This window comes from Malurus melanocephalus, unplaced genomic scaffold (assembly GCF_030028575.1).
Source record: "Malurus melanocephalus ecotype Western Australia unplaced genomic scaffold, MMel_1.1 scaffold_43, whole genome shotgun sequence".
Taxonomy (NCBI): Eukaryota; Metazoa; Chordata; class Aves; order Passeriformes; family Maluridae; genus Malurus; species Malurus melanocephalus.
In genome coordinates, this window is record NW_026623275.1 from 271,593 (window position 1) to 290,612 (window position 19,020).

Sequence of the window (19,020 nt, forward strand, 5' to 3'; positions counted from 1 at the left end):
AAACTCCCTTTTGTGAGCAGACACAGTGAAGAGTGGCTCCRGAGACTGCACACAAGCATAATCACTACTCAATAGCAGCTCTAGGAATAGAAAAGAGAGACCTGCACTTTCCAAATTAATCAGTGGCTTTGGAAGGCTTTCTGGGGACAGTTTAAAGGCCTGATCTCAGAAAGTCCACTACATACTTTCAAAGCTCTTTCAGCAAATCACTGCTGAAAATAGAGGCCTAACACTGTGGGTGGGAATTACCTRGTCCAGTATTACTCACCTACAGTTCAGACGTGCACTTTAGTCACCTGGCCTTCCTCTACAGTCAATGGAGGTTGATCAGAGAACAAGTTTTTCCATATCATAATAGGTGCTTCTGACAGAGAGGCTGTCTATGCACATGGCCCTCCACTATGAAGATGCTTATTTCTTACAGTCAGCTATGTATATACCAAATATTGCTAAAAAATTTCTAAAGTGAGGTACTTCTTACCTTAGACCATCTAATTGGTTTAAGAAGAGGGTGTTGTTAACCATTCTAAACTACTTGTAAACAGTCCAAAAAGAATTCAAAGCATTCCAAACACAGCAGTGCTAGTACCTTTCCCCCACTCCATCTTCCAATCATTATGGTAAATTTTTGTGAGAAAGTCTTGCTAGATGTAAAGGATATACTAGTGACTGTGTTTATGTGACTCCAGCATTTTAGATTTCAYTGTTGAAACAATTCCATCCAGATTACATGCCCTTTTAAAGCTTAAATCCAATAGGTTTCCACATCAAAAGGTCAGAGGTACAATTTTCATGGGAAAGTACTGATTTGAATTTGAAGTAGAATCTACGCTTCTGTTTTCATATTATTCAAACACAGGACATTTTCTGGATGAAACAGTGAGAATTATAAAGATAGTCATTCAACAATAGCAAGGAAAAGGGTAAAAAAGTCAGTATTAAGAGTAACTGGAATACTTTTCATTCCTACAGTGGAGAAACTGAATTTGGCTTAAAGAAAAAATAGCAAAGTGCAGGAGAACACAGGTAATAGGCATTTATGGTTATTCTTTTCAGTATCAASTACTTACCTGCATCTTCTAAACATCTAATAGGCATGACTATCTTCAAATTTCCTGTGGAAAAAAAATTCAATTATAAGAGATTTTTGATTCGGGTATAGACAATGATGAAAATCTTATATTCTTTACAGTGGAGGCCTGAAAATTTTGTTTACCCATCCACAAGAAAATTTCATGTTGTGTCTTAGAGATCTAAGCAAGTACATTTGAAGACTATGAGCATGAATAGGTTTAAAAGACTTAGGTTTCTAATGTGTAGACGAATAACAGCAAGYCTAAACGAATAAAGTCTCACCTTCCTGAATCAATGAAAAGAGAGCTGCCAATGTACCTCTTCATTCCTATACCTTTGTTAAGCCCAGATTATCCCTGAATCCCCTTGGCAAATCCCCTTTCAATGCCTCTCTCCAGATAATACTTTTAGACTCCAGGCCTCTCATTAAATGTTCCGGACCAGCACAAACTCCAGGTCAGGGTGTCACCCCTCAGGGACAAGAAAATGTAGTGAAACAGGAATAGGTGTCCAAGTCAGCTAACACCTGTGTGATACTACTAAAGAATACATGGCTGCCTTCTCAAAGAAGAAACTTACAGAAGAAAATTACAGAATGCATGGTTAAAAGACTTCTGTGACTGCCATTATTTGCCACCTCTCTGACTGTCACCACATTGCAGGCTGCTCTGTATTGTTGAAAAGACAGCTCAGAGAACAGGGAGCCTGAACATCATCTCATTGCCTTAAGACCATTCTCCCATCAAAGGGGGCTCTCCCTTTTAGTTTCAACAAATCTATCCTTGAAAACAGATTTTGGCTTTTGTTTCAGTAAAAAGGATGTTAGTTCAATTGTGGTAACAAAAGAAACAATGACAGTTTATGGTTTTTATTTATGACAAAAGTCAGAGCATCTCTAAAGACCAGGCCTTTAGAAACAGCTGGAACATTAGCTTCAGAGTAGGGGACATAGACTAAGGTAATGGTCCTCAATTAGCAAATGTCAGAGGGAAGCTAGAGCACTCAGGCTTTCTCCACTTAATGACACCAAAAAATGATAAAGAGCTAAAGACTATAAAGAAATCAAYAAAAATTGAAAAATACTTTTTAGTTCTTTGTAATTAATAACGCTTTCCAAGAACAAAAGACATTAGCAAAGCCTGATAACTCGACACAAATAGAATCAGTACCGTGCCACCTGTTATGAATTAATTATTTAGTAGTACAAATAATATATCAGTAGTTAGGGCAACAGTAACTGATGGAATGTTGGTTTAGTAAATACTTTTTAATTTTAACTACAGAGAAATGCCCTGTAGTACAAAATAACAGCAAGCTATCAAATGCAAACCAGAATATTTTAGGTCATAATGTCATTCAGCTTCAGTGTGCTAATGGCTTTTTTAAATAACTCTTGTCTGATTTTCTCAAGTAAAAAAGAAAAATGCAACTCAAGTATAATTAAAAAAAAATCCTAATTCACTTCCTCAAATAAATAGTGTCCATCCACAGGGAAAAAGAAATCTTGTGCATGAGTTACAATATACCAGAAGTGGTTACTACAGAGCAGCTCGGCAGGGGCTCATGAGGACACGGCAGGCAAGTGGCAAAACACTTTCAACAGCTGAGACACGGGTCAGTAATGATGCCAATAGATGAGCACAGATATAAAGGAAAATGTGTGGCTTGAGAAAGCAGAAACAGGGACAAGAGTGAATGTTCCTCCCTGAGAGAGCATAAAGTTATTATCCATCTTCAAAGAAAAATACTTTTCTCCTTATTAGGCAATTTTGCAAATGGTGAGAAAGAAATTTCCAGAAGATGGGAGCATCCTATTTATTTTCCATACTCCTTTTACTGAGAGTACCTTTATAGAAGGAATCTGCCAGTCATGGCAGTGTGACAGCAATGTTTTTATTTCAGCAAAAGATGATGCTAATATACATTCAAAACTTTTCTGTTCTGGACTGAGACCTCTGTTACAGAGTTAAAGCCATTCTGCAGTCCTGCAATCTCAGAACATTCTATACAATTTTTCAACCTACACTATGAAACAGGTATAAACTAATTACAGGGATTATTGATGGCTTAAGTTTCGAGAGGGCCACTCTCCTGGGGAAAATAAATCCCCTTCCAAAACAAACATCATAATTTCTGGTTTGGTTTGAGCTGCCATCCATTCTGTGTCAAAGATGGTTTTAATATTATTTCTCTTGTTCTTCTTCCCCTCCCTAATAGGAGACTGGCCTATCTGGAGAAATGTAGGGCACTGCAAAGCTAGCTGGCATTCCGTCTGTTTTATCCATTCAAGACTCTATCTTACCTGGCTGCACCCACAGCCTAGCCTAAAACGATAACAGACTTCCATTTTCCCAAGTGATAAATGTTTTTCCTTTAGAAAAAAATGTAAATATACTTTTAAATATTGGTTTTCACCAAACACATACTATTAAATTGACAGAAACTCATTATGTTTCAAGTACCACCTATTGAAATCTAAGGAACTAAGGATGATAGAAGTTTTTAATTTTTTTAAATACTTTTTTTGCACAATTTTTTAAATACTTTTGGCACGGCTCTGCTCTGTCAGAGTGAATAAAAGCAGCCCACCTACACGGATCAGAAGCTGTATGGGAGTTGCATGGAGCACATTGTTTGACAGGAGCTGCAAAGTCCTTCCTGGCTGGGGGCCAAGCCAGGTTTCCTGGTAGGAATGTGACCTGAGAGCCAGCTCCCCCAGTCACATTASCTCTGCTATCTGCCCACTTCAAAACAGGACATTTCACTTCCGTGAAAACTTTGAACATGAGAAGATTACTTGGAAACCAGGAGCTGTATTTATATCAGATGCACCTACTAAATCAAGACTTTTAAAACTTTCCAGAAAGAAACATTATCCTATTGGTAGCTTTTTAGCTAGGGTGCCTTTGYGAGCTGTATGCATGGGATGTATATCTGGTTGACTGCAGAGCTCCAAGATTATTCCTTCTTTTTTTTCCTCCCTTTTTTTTCAGACCACTAAAATGGTTACACTCAACAGCTTTAAAATAAAATTTGGAAAATATTACTTTTACTGCTCCTCAATTTGTAGCTCATATTACAGTTCTTGCAAGGGAACAAATTGGAAGCTTATGTCTTCCAGGCTAAATCCTGAGTGCACCATACAGAATAAATATTGACTCTAGCGTAAGGACTAGRGGTCAGATCCAGCCCTGTTTTAAATCTTTTCTGTCCAGCTCTGCCAGCACAAAGCCRGCCTAAAACCGCAGTAACTGGCCCCTGAAGAATTTGTATTCTATAGGGMAAGACAAACTGCAGTGGCTCCTGTGAAATCCTTACATTCCTGCACAGACCTCTGCCAAGACCCTTATTAGGCAAGTCTAGGTTGTGTCTGGGATAAGCCCAACAGCCTTACAAGAAAGAGAGGCCACCTCAGAGCTCTTCCCCACCTGCAATTGAGAAGAAAATTGCCTTGGCCTTTCAGGAGGAGAGRCAGCACACTTTCAGCTTGCTGCCCTACACATTTCCTGCTGTCCTACTAATCAGATTCCCCAATAACTGCTTGGTGTTGATAACCCAGTGAAAAATTTTAAAATACTGGCATCCCTAGTAAAACATAGATTTATAGTTTCTTCTACATAGGCAAAATCATAGGTGAGCTAAGTCTGAAGAAGAGCTCTCAATCAGCATCCAGTTGAACACTGAAGGATTTAACTGGCATGAAGACAGACAAGCATTTGTTCATCCTTCTTTCCAAGGTTATATATTCACTCATGGGCTGAGGATGTTATGCAGCAACATAAGGAGAACACAGTCCTTGGGGTGTATAGTTCTGGCATTTTACGCAAGTGACAAAAAAAGATGAGATGACCAACTCCAAGGTTTTTTTATGCCCCTTGATACCACACTTGCTGTCTTTGAATTGTACTTACTAAAAAGATAAGGAAAAAATAAACACTTTAATTTCCCAGTTTTGCAAAAAGACTTCTCATTCCTGACCAGAGAGATTCCCTTAGCATTTCCAGCAAACTCTGGTTAGGGGGCTAATCCGTCCATCTGACTGTGGTTTTGTACCTGCCTATTTGAACATCTCTAGGAATGACTGTAAATCCCTATGCCAACCACTGAYACTTGGCAGAGTCTTGGATTACTGGGGAATGCAAGGATGCCTGTGCTTCTGCAGTTTGGCATGAGTTTTGCCAACCAAAAACATTTTTGCACAAGCAATTCAAAGAAGGCAGCTCTTTTAAAACAGATTTACCACTTTCTATCTTGCAACTGATGTTGTTACCTTTTCACATTTGAAGATATTACTCTAATTTATTAATTTAAYTCCAGCCCAGATATTCTGCCTGCCCTTTGGATTTCAGTGCTTTATTAAATGTATTGCCGCTCTCCAATTCTCAGGGAATCACAGTTTTGGAAAAAACCCTGAAATATTTAGAATAATACATACGGATTTGGTTGTTTTTTGTTTGGTTGGTTGGTTGGTTTTTTGTTTTTTTTTTTTTTTTTTAATTTGGGCATCTGAACTAATTATTAAATGTAATTTTAAAGTACCATCCAATATAAAACCAAACACAGCTCAGTGAGTACACACAGTACACAGTGATCTAACAAACTGTACTAAGCTTACTTGAGGACAAGCTCCAGGGCAGGATCTGCTCTCCACTGCTGCGTTGTGTTCACAAGGATTCCCCAAGAACCCGGGAACTGAGGGGACTCATTGAGAGGATCCAATKACAGCTGCATCAAGGGCAGACTGCAACTCACTGTGACCAAACACCAGCTTCAGGCTTTTACTCTCAGGAGGGCACATTCGTGTCCCTGGTAGCTGCCGGTTTCAAGGGAAAGATTCTGTGCGTGTAAGACTAGAAGTGGTATAAAACCTGGCATTTTGATTTGTGCAATTATTATTATTTCAATGCTTGAACTAAATCAGCCATTGAGAATCGGTATCTAACACACTTTAGATAATGGTAGTAGGATTATTTCATTAATTTTATGCCTTTATCAAACTCACCTCAATCTTTATTAATTCAGATGATTCAAACTATTATCTGAGACCATCATCAGGGTATGTTGAAGAAAATAACTGCAATAAGTCTGCTTAAAAGCACACTGAAACCTACTCAGAAAACAAACAAATAATCAAATCTGTTGTACCCTAACACCTGATAACCTGAACTGCAGGATCTTATACCTACTTGGACATTTCATATAAATGTCTATGTGTTCTTGCTGTGAAGAASGACAAGACTCTGAATGTGACTCTACTGAGTCAGAGACCAGGCACACACTGACAGAAAAAYGAGGTATGAAACAAGAACCTCTGATTTGACTTCAAGAAGCTTTGAGCAGTTACAAGATTTGACTTAGAAAGACTAACAGAAGACAAATTATTCCAACAGCAAGAAGGAGAGACGAATTGTGCTCGACATTAACCTGGTATGAATCTGAAGTTATGAGTTGCAAATCCAAGGACATAATTCCAGATTTATTCCTCATAAAAACAAACAGATTCAGACCACTTATGGTTAGGCTTTTACATCCTACATACTAAATGTCTGAAGTTACTTGCCACAAGGTGAAAATAAATTTATCCAACACCTCTAAGATGACTACAGAGAAAATTGTAACATATAATTCAAGAAATGTTCAATTACACAGTAGTAAGAAAACATGGGTGATTAAGAGATACTGGTTTGTATCATAAATGCTTTGAGTACAGCTGCAGCAAAACACTCAGTTTTTCCTATGTTAAGTATCACAAGTATCATTTTAAATTGCTGATATCTGTAGAAAAATAGCACCAACCAAAAACCTTAACTTGAAATTGAGTGTATTTTAAGAAACCATATAAGAAGTCTAGAGCAGAAACACTTTAAGACTGACCTTTTAACTATAATGACAAGGATTGCTCACTTAAAACTATATCACTATTTCCTTCGGCATCATACATAATGTACACATTACTACCAGATGGAAAAAAAAAAGTATAAAAAAAAAGCTTTAATGTTGCCAAAGTCCAGCTGAACACTTATTTCCACAGGATGAGTATTAAAAGAAAAAAAGGGGAAAAAAAACTATGCAGGAACCAAATTAATCTTAAACACTTCCTTTATAGGCAGGAATTTGGAAACAAATCATAATTCTTCTTCTTGAACTGAACAAACCCCTGCTACCAAAGAGATGCCAAAACAGGCAACAAGTCAAACAATCCTGTCAATCAATTAGCAGTTAATTGATCCGTCTGATCCAGCTGCTTTTAATGGATCAGGTAAATATTTTGTTTCTGGTTGCCTAATCTTGCTGYGCACTTTACGAGTCTGACAGAGCATGTCAGATAACACAAAGTCTACCTGTTCTGTCTGACTGCCTTCTGACATGGACATCCTGAATCTGACTCTATATAAAAGCAAAGAATTGGAATTATTCAGAGATGAAACTAAACAAGAGAACTATATAAACTGGTAATCATTTCACACTGGTACTTATTTCCTTGGGGAACAAGTTAAAAAATTAAAACAGTTTAATAAAATACCAATCATTTCCCACGTGGACCTTAAAATGTAACAGCAGAGCAACGGCAGATCTGGCAGGCAGTGCTTCCTTCCAGTATTATTACAATTTCAGAAGGCAATAAATACCACAATTGTTTTGCCTTGCCTCCCCACCCCCAAATTTTCTTTTGAATTTTAGTACACAGTGACTTATGAGCGTGAGAACAGTTCCCATGCAGAGAACAGGGAGAAACCAATGCCCACCACTAAGGTCTTCCTTAAACACCATTTTGGTGGCTGAAGCAAATGTTATGTTATGTTATGTTATGTTATGCCTAGTCCCCTTGGTGCTGTCTGCAGAAAAAATGGGTGCCTCTCAAGGGTGACTTAAGTAGTAAGCAACAGTATTTACTAAATACACATTAACAATGTACAGGAGTATCCAAACGGTGTGAGATACAAGCTCTTAATTCTTGGGCTACAATCAGCAGAAACTCCGCTTTATCTCACTTTCTTCTGAGCCACAGCAGTTGAACATAAGGATACCATGCCAAACCATAGAAGTGTCAAATAGTTTCCAATCACTGWTTGTAGAAGTACTTTTCTTTGCACACCCTCCACGTAGAAAAGAAATGGAGCTTTGACCCTGCCCAAAAAAGGCTAAAACCCTAGAATCTCTGAAAAGCAATGACTCAGACGTAACTGAGTATGCCATTTGATGCCACTGGGATTGCAATGTAAGTTTTGCATTTGCAAGAACTGGTGAAAATTACTGAGACTAAAGAATTTTTTTCTCAATTCAACACAAAGAAACGTGTTAATCGGAAAGGGAAATTTCCCACCCAATAAAGGACAGATTAAGTAAACTATGAATTTAGCAGCACTTGCGAAGGATAAAGTGTACTCAAAGAGCAAGATTCCCATGCGGATGTGGTTTGTAGTCATTTATAGACTAATAAAACATCACCTACAGTAAGAGGGGTGAGAACATTTTCACTGGAGAGTTCAAACTGTTAAAATAGTCAGATACAAGAATCTTCCTAACTGAAATGACATGCAAAGGCTGAAAGGCCTCATCATTTTCAAACAAGAACTGCAAATGGGCAGCCACTGGGGAGAACACAGCTCTACTGGTAAATCCCTATTAAGATATCATACAGCTTTGTCAAGTTTTCCCAGGAAAAAAATAGAAAATCTAGATTTGTGTAAATATTGCAACATTTTTAGCTACAAAGTCATTATTCTTCTCATGCCAAAAGGAAAGAGTGGACAAATATCAGGCCTTTGCCTAGCATTTTCACCTCAGAGGGAAAATATAACTGCATTTTCTGGGAAGTGAGGTTTTTTAAGTTAACAAGTTACACAATCCCAATTATGCAACCGCGGCAGATTTTGCGAACAGCCATGCCTCCTTTCACACCATGTCAGAAGGAACCTCTTTCATTTCACAAGAAAATATCAGTATCTTTCCAACACCTTTTTGAATAAGCAAATGCACTGCCTCTGACTGAAACCCTCGCCTTGGGAAGAATTACATAGGAAGACATTTATAGTTCCTGAGCTTGCATTTGTTTTTCACTCACACCAATTATTATACAAGCTAATTTTAAAACCTGTCATTGTTTACTAAGCTCTGTGGTCATCACATGTCAAAACAAAAACAGACACATGCTAAACATCAGCAGTATGTTCTTACTATTTTTTTTCCCCACTTTTTGCCCCCAAAGTAGAATGGGTCTTYACAGCAGTTTTATTTCAATCCATCCTGAATACTTTGTAAGAGTTCAGCTGAGATCAGCTATTAAGCTTCAAATCCTAAATTTCACATAGATGTCACAACAGTCACTATTCAGCAGGCAAAATGTTTCATTTTGACTAATGACTCAATACAGGCATTTTGCTGTAGCAAACTCAGTCACTGAGCAGTGCCTAAAGATTGTCATCACTATAGAGGTAATGTAAGATACATTCATTAGACTGCATATTTAAGAATGCTGCTTTCTTTACAACCCTCAGGATGGCTAGTAGAGGAAAAAAGAAAAAAAAAAAAAACCTCTTTAAAATTATTCTGGACATATTTTACAATACTTTTTTCTCTTTTACTGCATGAAGCATTGAACCTCAGTATGTATAATATTCAGTTTCATTAGAACACCTTTTAAAAGTTCAGCAAAATACGCATATGCTTTTTGCTGCATTTTGCAGGTATCAATGAAATTTCTTTTTCACTCTTCGCACCTAAGTTTCTTTCTACAAAACACAAATCAACTGTGTTTATTAACATTATCATCACTCTCCAAGCTAACACTACTGAAGAGATCAAGGTCTACCAAAATGCCTGAAACCACATTTAAAACTGCTGTTATTCCAGAGCTGTTGAAATTTAAGACAGACCCAGCTGACAGCCAAGTTACAGATTCTCAACAAGCACAACACAATGAAAGCCAAAACATTTTTCAGGCAAAACACTGTTCAGGTTTCATGATGAATTATCAGGCAAGGGTAGACCAGGGTGCATCACCAGAACACCTTAAATTTTCATATATGAACACCACATAGCGCTAACTTTAGAAACTACTCCAATGCAACCTGCAATATGAGGCCATTGAACACCAAATGACTCCTATCCATGAAGTAAGGGCAGCAAAGAATCCTAATTTCAGCCACCAGGCAAGAGATCAGTAGCATCTAAGAGGACATTCTTGGGACCGATGGTCCACCAAAAGGGAAAGCAACTACTGCTCAGCTTTAAAAAACTCCAGACAACTTCATACGGCGTTCTCCTTCTGCATCCTGCCTGGCTCATTCCACCAAGTTTAGGTTTTCTTTCCATTATCAGAAGTGGAAGTGAAATCAGCCCAATGGTCTGGGTCAAAAGTCTCTTGGATGCTTGCGATACACCACCGACACTCGTACACTACAAACAAAAGAAAGCACCACCAACATTCAATCCAATATTTTGGGTTGGAAGGGACCTTTAAAGAGAAAGTTCAACTCTCAAATACCCCCATGTCTAGCCCTCAACATTCCCTTCATAGACTGGGAAATAAACACACTCAGCATATGCACAAGCATGCAGGGCTTCATGTTTGCTAAGCCWTTCTTGAACYAATTGTTACTACACGCTTCTTGGGATAGCTCCTAACAATCTGAAACRCTGCATTGCAAACCAAACACACATAAGCTTTTTTCTGTATGACTACAGTGCAGTGTTTTAGCACTGACATCGCCTAAGACAAATAATCGACTTGCTTATTCAATTGAACTCTTCCCCTGCTTTTCCCTTCCTCCCCCACCGACAGGGTTTGAGGACACCCTGTTCGCCTGGAGATGGTGAATCACTGCAAGCCAGCAGGCCCACTCGGTTCCTCAAAAGACACAAAAGGTGTAAAAATAGCTCGTACTAATGAAGCAAGTACAGCGTCAGCAGCCAGATGAGCGTGGGTGATCTGATAAGGGTCTGTTGTTGCAAAGGGCAAATTATTAAGAGAATGCTGCTCCCTCTCTCACTTTTTATTAAGCTTTCTTCTTCCTTTGCTGAAACCAGCCCTCTGCAATGTCTGATAAATGACACCTGACAAGGCTGGCTGTAATTGCCAGTTTCATACCAGCACAGGAAGTGGTGCCTCACTATGAGCTGAAGGTACAGTGGAGGTGTCACTAAAAAAAAAAACAACAAATAAAGAGAGGCACAAATAAAGCCTAAAAATAGCCAGGACTACCCACTGGGTATGACTGTGTGGGTATATTTAGTCTGTCTAACACCAACTTTCCTTGTTGAAAACACAATCTTACCTTTATGCAAAACAGCTTCCTGTTTCTAACTTGAGCAACATGAGAATGAAAGGGGGGGGAAGTCAGATTTTGAAAATGTCCCCTTTTCACTGACATTATGACAAGAGCAAAGGTGAAAAGACCAAGCAGATCTTCCAAGCTTTTGCATCCTGACATCTCAGAGCAAATACCTGGAAACTTTCTACTAAGACATGCCAATAAACAGCCCATTGGGCTACGGGGCAGACTCAGAGGCAAAAGCGGAGCTGGACCAGCAACTCCAGGGAGCAGCAGGAGGCAAAGGCAGGGGCCAGGTCCCATGCCCTGGAGCACAAGCAGTGGGACATGGTGGCTCTCCTACAGCCTGGTCCTGCCTGTCACACCTGCCCAGGGATGCACGCCCTGAGCCGGCACAAAGGAGCTGCCAGGAAGGGAAACACGACTGACTCCYATTCCAGGCTGCAGCCAAAGGGTTGGTCCTTGGTAAGAACGGGAGGACTGGCCTTCTCCCAGTGCTGGCCAGTCCTGCTCAGCCACACCAACCATCCCATCGCCCATCCTGACAGGAGCCCTGAGCCTCCCAGGGGTTTGACTGCAATAGGATAAGCCAAGCCACACTCAGCTGAGGTGTTCAGAGATGTTCAGCCAAGTCTCATTCCAGGGYAACTCTGCATTCCTGCAGCCCATGTGCTTCACTCCCTGCTTCCCAAAAGGAAGGCCGGGATGGTCCCCACAAGCCCCTTCAGAACATCTGCAATTCTTTAAAGCCTGTGACTGTGACACCGCTMCTGAAAGCCACACTCGTGCCAAATTTCTAATGCTGCCTAGTGCTCCACATGAGCTGTGCAAGGAAATGGTYTCTCCCACAATTTTGCCTTTTCTATTTGATACCATGACTTGTTTGGCTGATGCTCWCAAGAGGGGTTTGTTTCATTATCATGCAGCCTTACTGTGTGGCTCCAAATACYGCTCCTTAGTCCTGCTGGGGCCCGGCTTAAACAAAAACACACAGGTTTTTACAAGACCTCTTCTCTCATTTGGAACAGGGAAAAAAGCCCACTGTATCATATTGCCAACTTCACATGCAAGGTTCAATCTAAATTATTATTTTGACATTAAAAGTTTTATTTTCCTCTGATTTTAAAATTAAACAAGAAGTAATTGAAGTTAATCAGATTAAATCTTTAACATTAACTCCAGTGGGAAATTGAGACCATGTTCTTTTCTTGATATGCTGTGATTAATTCCCATTGATGCGAGCACTCTTTGTTCAGCATCACAGTTTTGTCTTTTCATTCTATGCCTTAGTGGTAAATTTAATAATCACTGATTTTCTTACTAGAATAGATAAACATGATGATGCAAGACAAATCAAWATTCTTCAGATAATTTAATTTTCATCTGAAATGAAGGATAAATGTTATTGTATTAGAGGAAATATGGATGTAAAAACAACTATTAGTAGGCTTAAATGCTGAAGAGCATATTCTGGCAGTACATTTCCATAAAGTTAATAGGAGACAGCACCACATACCCTCAATCACTTTGGGGATCTTAAGTTTTAAAGTTAAAAGCATAGTGGTCACAACCTCAGCCTGTCCCCCCACTCAGGTTTGGAGCAGAAATTCTGTTTAAGCAACAGTAACATACTACCTCTGCTTTCAGTGTCACAAATAATACTTGGTCACAAYACAGGCAAGATAATAAGCAGAAGCAAAACAAAATGGGGGGGAACTCTTCGTTTTCTAAGTTCATGCTGTAGGCTTTCTCCTTTGGCCAGTGTTTAAACTGTGGCTGTTGGAAACTTATTGTACCAAATATAGAATCATGGAATCCTTTAGATTGGAACAGACCTCTAATATCTTTGAGCCCAACCATTAACTGAACACTGCYAAGTCYACCACAAAACCATGTCCCAAAGCACCACACCTACGAGACTTCTAAGCACCTGCAGTGATGGTAACTCCACTACTGCCCTGAGCMGCCTGTTCCAAGGCTTGACCAACCTCTCTATGAAGAAAGTTTCCCTCACACCTGAATTAAAYGTCTCCTGGTGCAACTTAAGGCCATTTCATGTTATCCCAAAGAAAGTCCCTGACTCGTGCGTTCACAAGCACATGGCACAGGTGGGGTGGGAGGCCAGACGTAGCAGCTTCGTGCATCTCAGATGGGACAAGAGCTCCACAATGGCACTTCCCATACAATGGAAGTTCATCAAAACACCCCATCATGGGCAAGCGGAAGCGGCTAGCGCCAGTACAGGACAGCAGGGGAGGCTGCAGCAGGAATTATGGGAGGTAGTAAGAAAATACAGCATAAAGCAAAGAGAGTCTTTGCAATCTCACATCTTCCTACATCCTGCCGCAGGTTGCTTTTCCTGCCACAGCCTTCTCCCTCCCGCCCCTGCGGGGTGTCATTTTCCCCAGTGTGTGCTCCCCTCCCACTCACCAACATGTAAGGCACACCATGATTTRTGTCACCTCTCCAATCTGGCCCAGAATCTCAGAGGTGCAAGTAGAGATGCAGTCTACAAAAAGTTAGGATTAACTTTATTGGCAATTGCAGCAGGCAAGCGGCTCGGCTCACAATGCAATTCTGTCCTCAGGAAGACCTGCAGGAGGTGGGGCCAGGTTGCCACGGGCCTGGTGCCTGCTGTGCACTGGCATGTCCTTGTTGCTGGGCAAAAGGGCACATCCAATTAGGTGTCTTTTATTATTAACGTTCTGCTGCTTCATCTGTTGATCATGTATCCTCCTCTCGGCGTTGTGTAACGCACCGACACCCGCAGAGACACTGCTCTACCTGGGAAAGCTCAAGTGGGAATCTGGCAGTGGAGACCAGGCATCTTCCTTTTGTAAACCTAAGCAAGRGGTGGAAGAGCTGACAAGTTGAACAAGACCACTGTCACTAAGATACTCAAGCTAAAAAGATGAGAAATATGAGGTATCTGCCCTGCTGGCAGTAATAATTACAATGTATTATTAACAAAACTCAGGTTTCATCATTAACTTGACTCAGGTTTCAAGGGCTGATCTCACCCTGATTGTCCTCCAAATTACATCCAGCCTTTCCTTCAGAGCCCAACCAGTACCAGYAAGGAAGTCTGCTGGTTACTGTTACACTGAAAAGAAAGCATGGGTGAAAATGAGCTATAAATACTACAATCAAACAGGTGCAAAAAATCACAGACATTTTAAGTTGCCCGAACTCAGGGCCATCTCACCACCTGGATATGATCCTGCCAAGAAGATAGAGACTGTAACTTCAAAGCAGCTGAGAGGAAAGGGCTCACAGTCAGTGCATGCTGCACATGGCACAGCTGACCTGACCCTCCTTCTGCAAAGGATTGACTCCACTCCTCTCAAAGATGTCAGTCGARCCAGAGCTCCTCTCTTGGATCTCAAAACATGAGAAAGGCCACCCACGTGTTTGCTATAATGAAGTAGCCAACTGTCTCAGTCACAACYCAACTCCTGCCACAAAAAAACCCTTGTTTGATTTTATTCCTCTCCCAAGCTCATCAGAGAAATGAAGACCTTCAATAGCTTTTTTTCAACCCCTAAGTGTGAGACAAAAATGCAATTTTAATTGTGGATTGGTGAGGTCTGCTTGAGTAAAATAAACCAAATTGCTCATATCCAACTGCGTAACAGGGAGCCTAATTGCTTTGCTAGCATCAACAGAGAGCTGCTGGTTCATTAGAGCAAGCAGGAGGAGCTGCWGTTTGCATCCTCACAAGCAGGGAGTATTTGATTGCAAAATCGCTATGGAGGTTTGATCCAAAATTCAGCCTCTGATTTCTGATCAGCAAAACTTAAAAGCAAAAAAGCYACCACTCTGATATTTTTCTTCACAACTTTCTTCAGGGTAACGATTCATTTTTCTCTTTAATCTGTTTGAGGATATGAACTTTTATATTCCATATAAACTGCTTAGAGAAAGAACAGAACTGGTGTGAACCAAATTGCAGTTTCACATGGCAGTTGGAAGATGTTGGCTCTTAGGCTGCTATCCTGCAGTCTAACTGCAACAGGACCTTGCCAGAAAGGGCAAAGGGCAAAGGAAGGCCAGAAAAAGGCCAGTGGAGGTCAAAGAAACCCACATTTCCTGCTGACAGGTCAGAGCAGGTTTGGACAGCAGGCAACCAGGCAGATGGCAGAGGAAGCATACTTTCATCTTATCCAACAGGGAAACAAGTTGCTGAATGACACTAAAGGGAAATGTGGCAGCCAGTGCTGTCAAAATGTTCAGGAGCATCCTCTGCCTGGGGTAGTTCTACACCCTTTGTGGGAGACCACACTGCTCTGCTCAGGTTTGTCTGCCCAGCCCCTCATCCTCATAAAGCTCAGATAAAACACGACCTTGCTTTGCGTTTCAGGTAGTTCCTTCTCCATCCCAACCACCTTCAGACTTAAAACTTTCTGAATGGGAAACATGAATGTAATCTCAGGCAGGTAACTGCCACAGCAAGTCTATCAAGAGCACGTTCTTTTCTCTGACTCCAACTCCACGTGTGAACAGGTCCACACAGGGGCTCAGTCATATCTGCACACAGAGCTCAATTTGCCTGAGTGTTTGCTAATGAATGCTTAGCASTCAGGGGGACACCAGAAGTGAATCCAGTTGTTTTTCATCTTTTAAAGAAAAGGTTGTTTACACCTCTAGGAACAAGGCTGATTGATGAAGTTGCTTATAAAATGCACCACCCATGGATTCAAATCGGAATGTTTTCTTTTTTCCCCTTTTTATGCAGTCTGGATCAGCTTGTGGGAAAGTYAATAGAAATATTCCACCAGTGAGATGGAAAGTGGATTAAACCAGTACAACATAAGCTTTTAATAAAGCAGAAAACTCCACATGGGGTGCTCTTAGGAAAATCACTCAGATGCAGAGCTACCCATTGGGGTGAGGGCTCAGGTAGGTCAGCCCTTTGCATGCTCTGCTTTTCACTCGAGGCGCTCATCAGGAGTGGAAACCAAAACCTTCTTTTCTGACAGGTCATGAATTAAATAACTACAGGTGGTTTCCAAGGTCTCTTACTTGCTGCTAGCAACCTCACATAGAAATAATGAAAGTACTGATACAGTAAATTATTTCCAGAGGTATCTTTTTAATCACAGATTGCTGTAACACACTTCTTCTCCAKTAAGTCCAGGAAGCACAGAGCATCTGCCAGCATTAGAAGAAGAGCACATCTAAAACCACAGCTTCCAGCTGTCAAAATACTGCTTATTGCAGGAATTTCATCTATGCTAACACTCTTCTAGAGCAGTCAAGGTAAAAACAGCAATAACAAACAACAAGGAAAAAGTTATCGGCATGTTAATATAAATGGGGCAGCATTGCTCACGGGTATTTTTAAGTCCCAGTAGTGTTGATCCACCCATGAACAGGTCTGGATTTACAGAAAAGGAAAGAGTAAGTGGATGACTACCCCACAGGAAGTTTCTATTTTAAAAAGTGTCTGCCTTGACTGAAAATCAAGATAACACCTCTGAAATTCCCACCTGTCATGAATACATTCTGTTTCCTCCTTGGTTTTCTTTTTTTTTTCTCTGTAGTGAACTGAGCAGCTCTAAAGTTATTTTTCTGTGATTTTTCAGCACAAGTAGATATGGAAGAACTGTGGACAAGCACTGAGGGCATTAAGCCCACAAGAGACTTAGCCTTTGTCCCCCCTGAGAAATCGATACAACGCCAGCTTGAGTGGACTCTGAATCCAAGTTTTAATGAGACAGAAGGTGCAATCAGTCGAACCTACCTCTTGCTCAAATACTATTCTTTCCTTACCATCCCACTGCTCCCCAGAAAAAAATGGTCTTCTGCCTGTTGGTGACCATTTATGCAGGCACAGGATCCAAACTCTGTCCCACTGTGTCCTCACCGCCTGCATGTTGTCCACCTCTCTATCGAGAGCCTCCAATAAAAGCTTCCTTTAATAGAATTGTCCGGACTCACAGGTAGGGGGGGAGGGAAGTTGACCTCGCTGCAGCATCAAGAGTCTCTGACGCATTTTGGGAGGCTGTGGTTTCGGGTCTGAAAGAATTCAGCCTTGTTTTCAACTAGCTTTTATACAATTAACTTCCAAAATATCACCCTATAGCTCCATGTCCATTTGAAACTTGATACAGTTTGGTGGTTCACCTTAGCACTATTCAGGGCTTCAGCCTTGCGCCTGGCGAATGAATTAGCAGTACTCACCGGCAGGAGAGAGCTTCTCAGAAACACAGCCACCCAGGCTCCTGACTGGCTCCACCTCCTGTCCGCCCACTCCCAGTTTCAGACATTTCACATTCCAAAACTGGAAGTGTCTATGCAACATAAGGTCACATTGTTGCACAACAGGCTCCTTTCCTTCTAAGAGCCACTGCATCTTCAAAAGTACATCAACTCTACCAGCAAGAGAGCTGTTTACAGTGAATTTCTATCTGAGTGGGAGTATTTTCTCCATGAATCTTATAACAAGGACATGACGTGTATGACTCTTCCCTACATTTGGTATAATTGTTACCAAGCTAGCATTTATTCAATACTTCCACATCAGCATGCCTTCCCCTTTAAGCTGCCTTTTGAGAAATTGAGAATTCATTTTTACACTTCCTTAAAGTATTTCTGTGCTGGATAATTTTAGGACACACTAAACAGAACAATTTCTGCCTATCTTATATTTAGAACCAAGGCCTTTGCAATGCAACCATTGTCAGCAATGCAGGTTTTGCCAATTGTTTTTTTGTCTTGCCAAATAGTGTGAATWATTGCTGTGATCATTCCTTCAGTTCATCTTCAAATTCTTACAGGTGAATGAAAACTCCAGTTTCAATTACACTTGAAGAACACCTTGCATTTTAGTATAGGGGATGACAAGTGAGATGGGCTTTACTGTTTTTCCCAAAGGACACAACACACAGCTGGAAACGGTGGAGCCACAAAGTGTTATCTCTGAGACTGTGTTCAGCTTTTTGGTACAATTAAGTCTTTGCTGTTAGAATACAAGCTTATTTGGTGCTCCCTTGAATGCCAGTGACTTATGTTGGTATTGCCAAAAGGCAACTGTTGACATATTTAAATAAAGAATGAATGGCCAGTCCTTATGTGCCTCTTCTTTCTATTCAGACCTGTCACCTTTGTCTTCAGTACCACTGGGGCAGCTTAGCCGTGAGGAAGCAGAAGGGTTTGGGGCTGGGAGGGTTCCCAGCACCATCTGGTAAGAATGGGGATGTTGGCAGGATTAATGACTAAGGCAGCTCTCAAAAACCCTTCCTCATTTCAGAGTCAAGCAAGTTCTCAATAAGCTGTCAGTCCTATCCTCCCAGAAGCAAGAAGGTTCAGATCTAACAGTCAGAATTCAGAAATCCGATTCAGGCAACCCACTGTAAATGATGAGGGTCAAAACAAACCAGTGACAGAGTAAGGGGGAATGGGAAAACGAGATAATCCTWTGAGAGGGGCAGAACAAGGGACAGAGGAGACTGCATTAGATGTGCCTGCACCATGCTCTGCTGTAGGTAAAGGCAGCCTGGCATTTTCACTCTGAGTCRTTCATCTGGAAGATATGATTGAGAGTCAACTGCCCTTCATCCAGCGGAAAAGATACTTAAAATGGAGTTAATGGCTTGAAGTTACTTAGCTCCTGCTCAGTCTGTGAGCAAGTAAAAGGTTAGGCTGTAATATTTAACCACAACTCCCATGC

At 40.8% G+C, this 19,020-nt stretch overlaps 1 protein-coding gene across 3 annotated transcripts in view; it reads right to left on the reverse strand.

The window, feature by feature from the left end:
• Positions 1-19,020, reverse strand: part of HIVEP2 (HIVEP zinc finger 2) — a 135,924-nt gene that overhangs the window by 25,219 nt on the left and 91,685 nt on the right. For all 3 annotated transcript variants that reach the window (XM_057364822.1, XM_057364821.1, XM_057364820.1), the window contains one exon: positions 1,071-1,115. The gene's annotated coding sequence lies outside the window, so the exon portion shown is untranslated. The remainder of the gene's footprint in view (positions 1-1,070; positions 1,116-19,020) is intronic.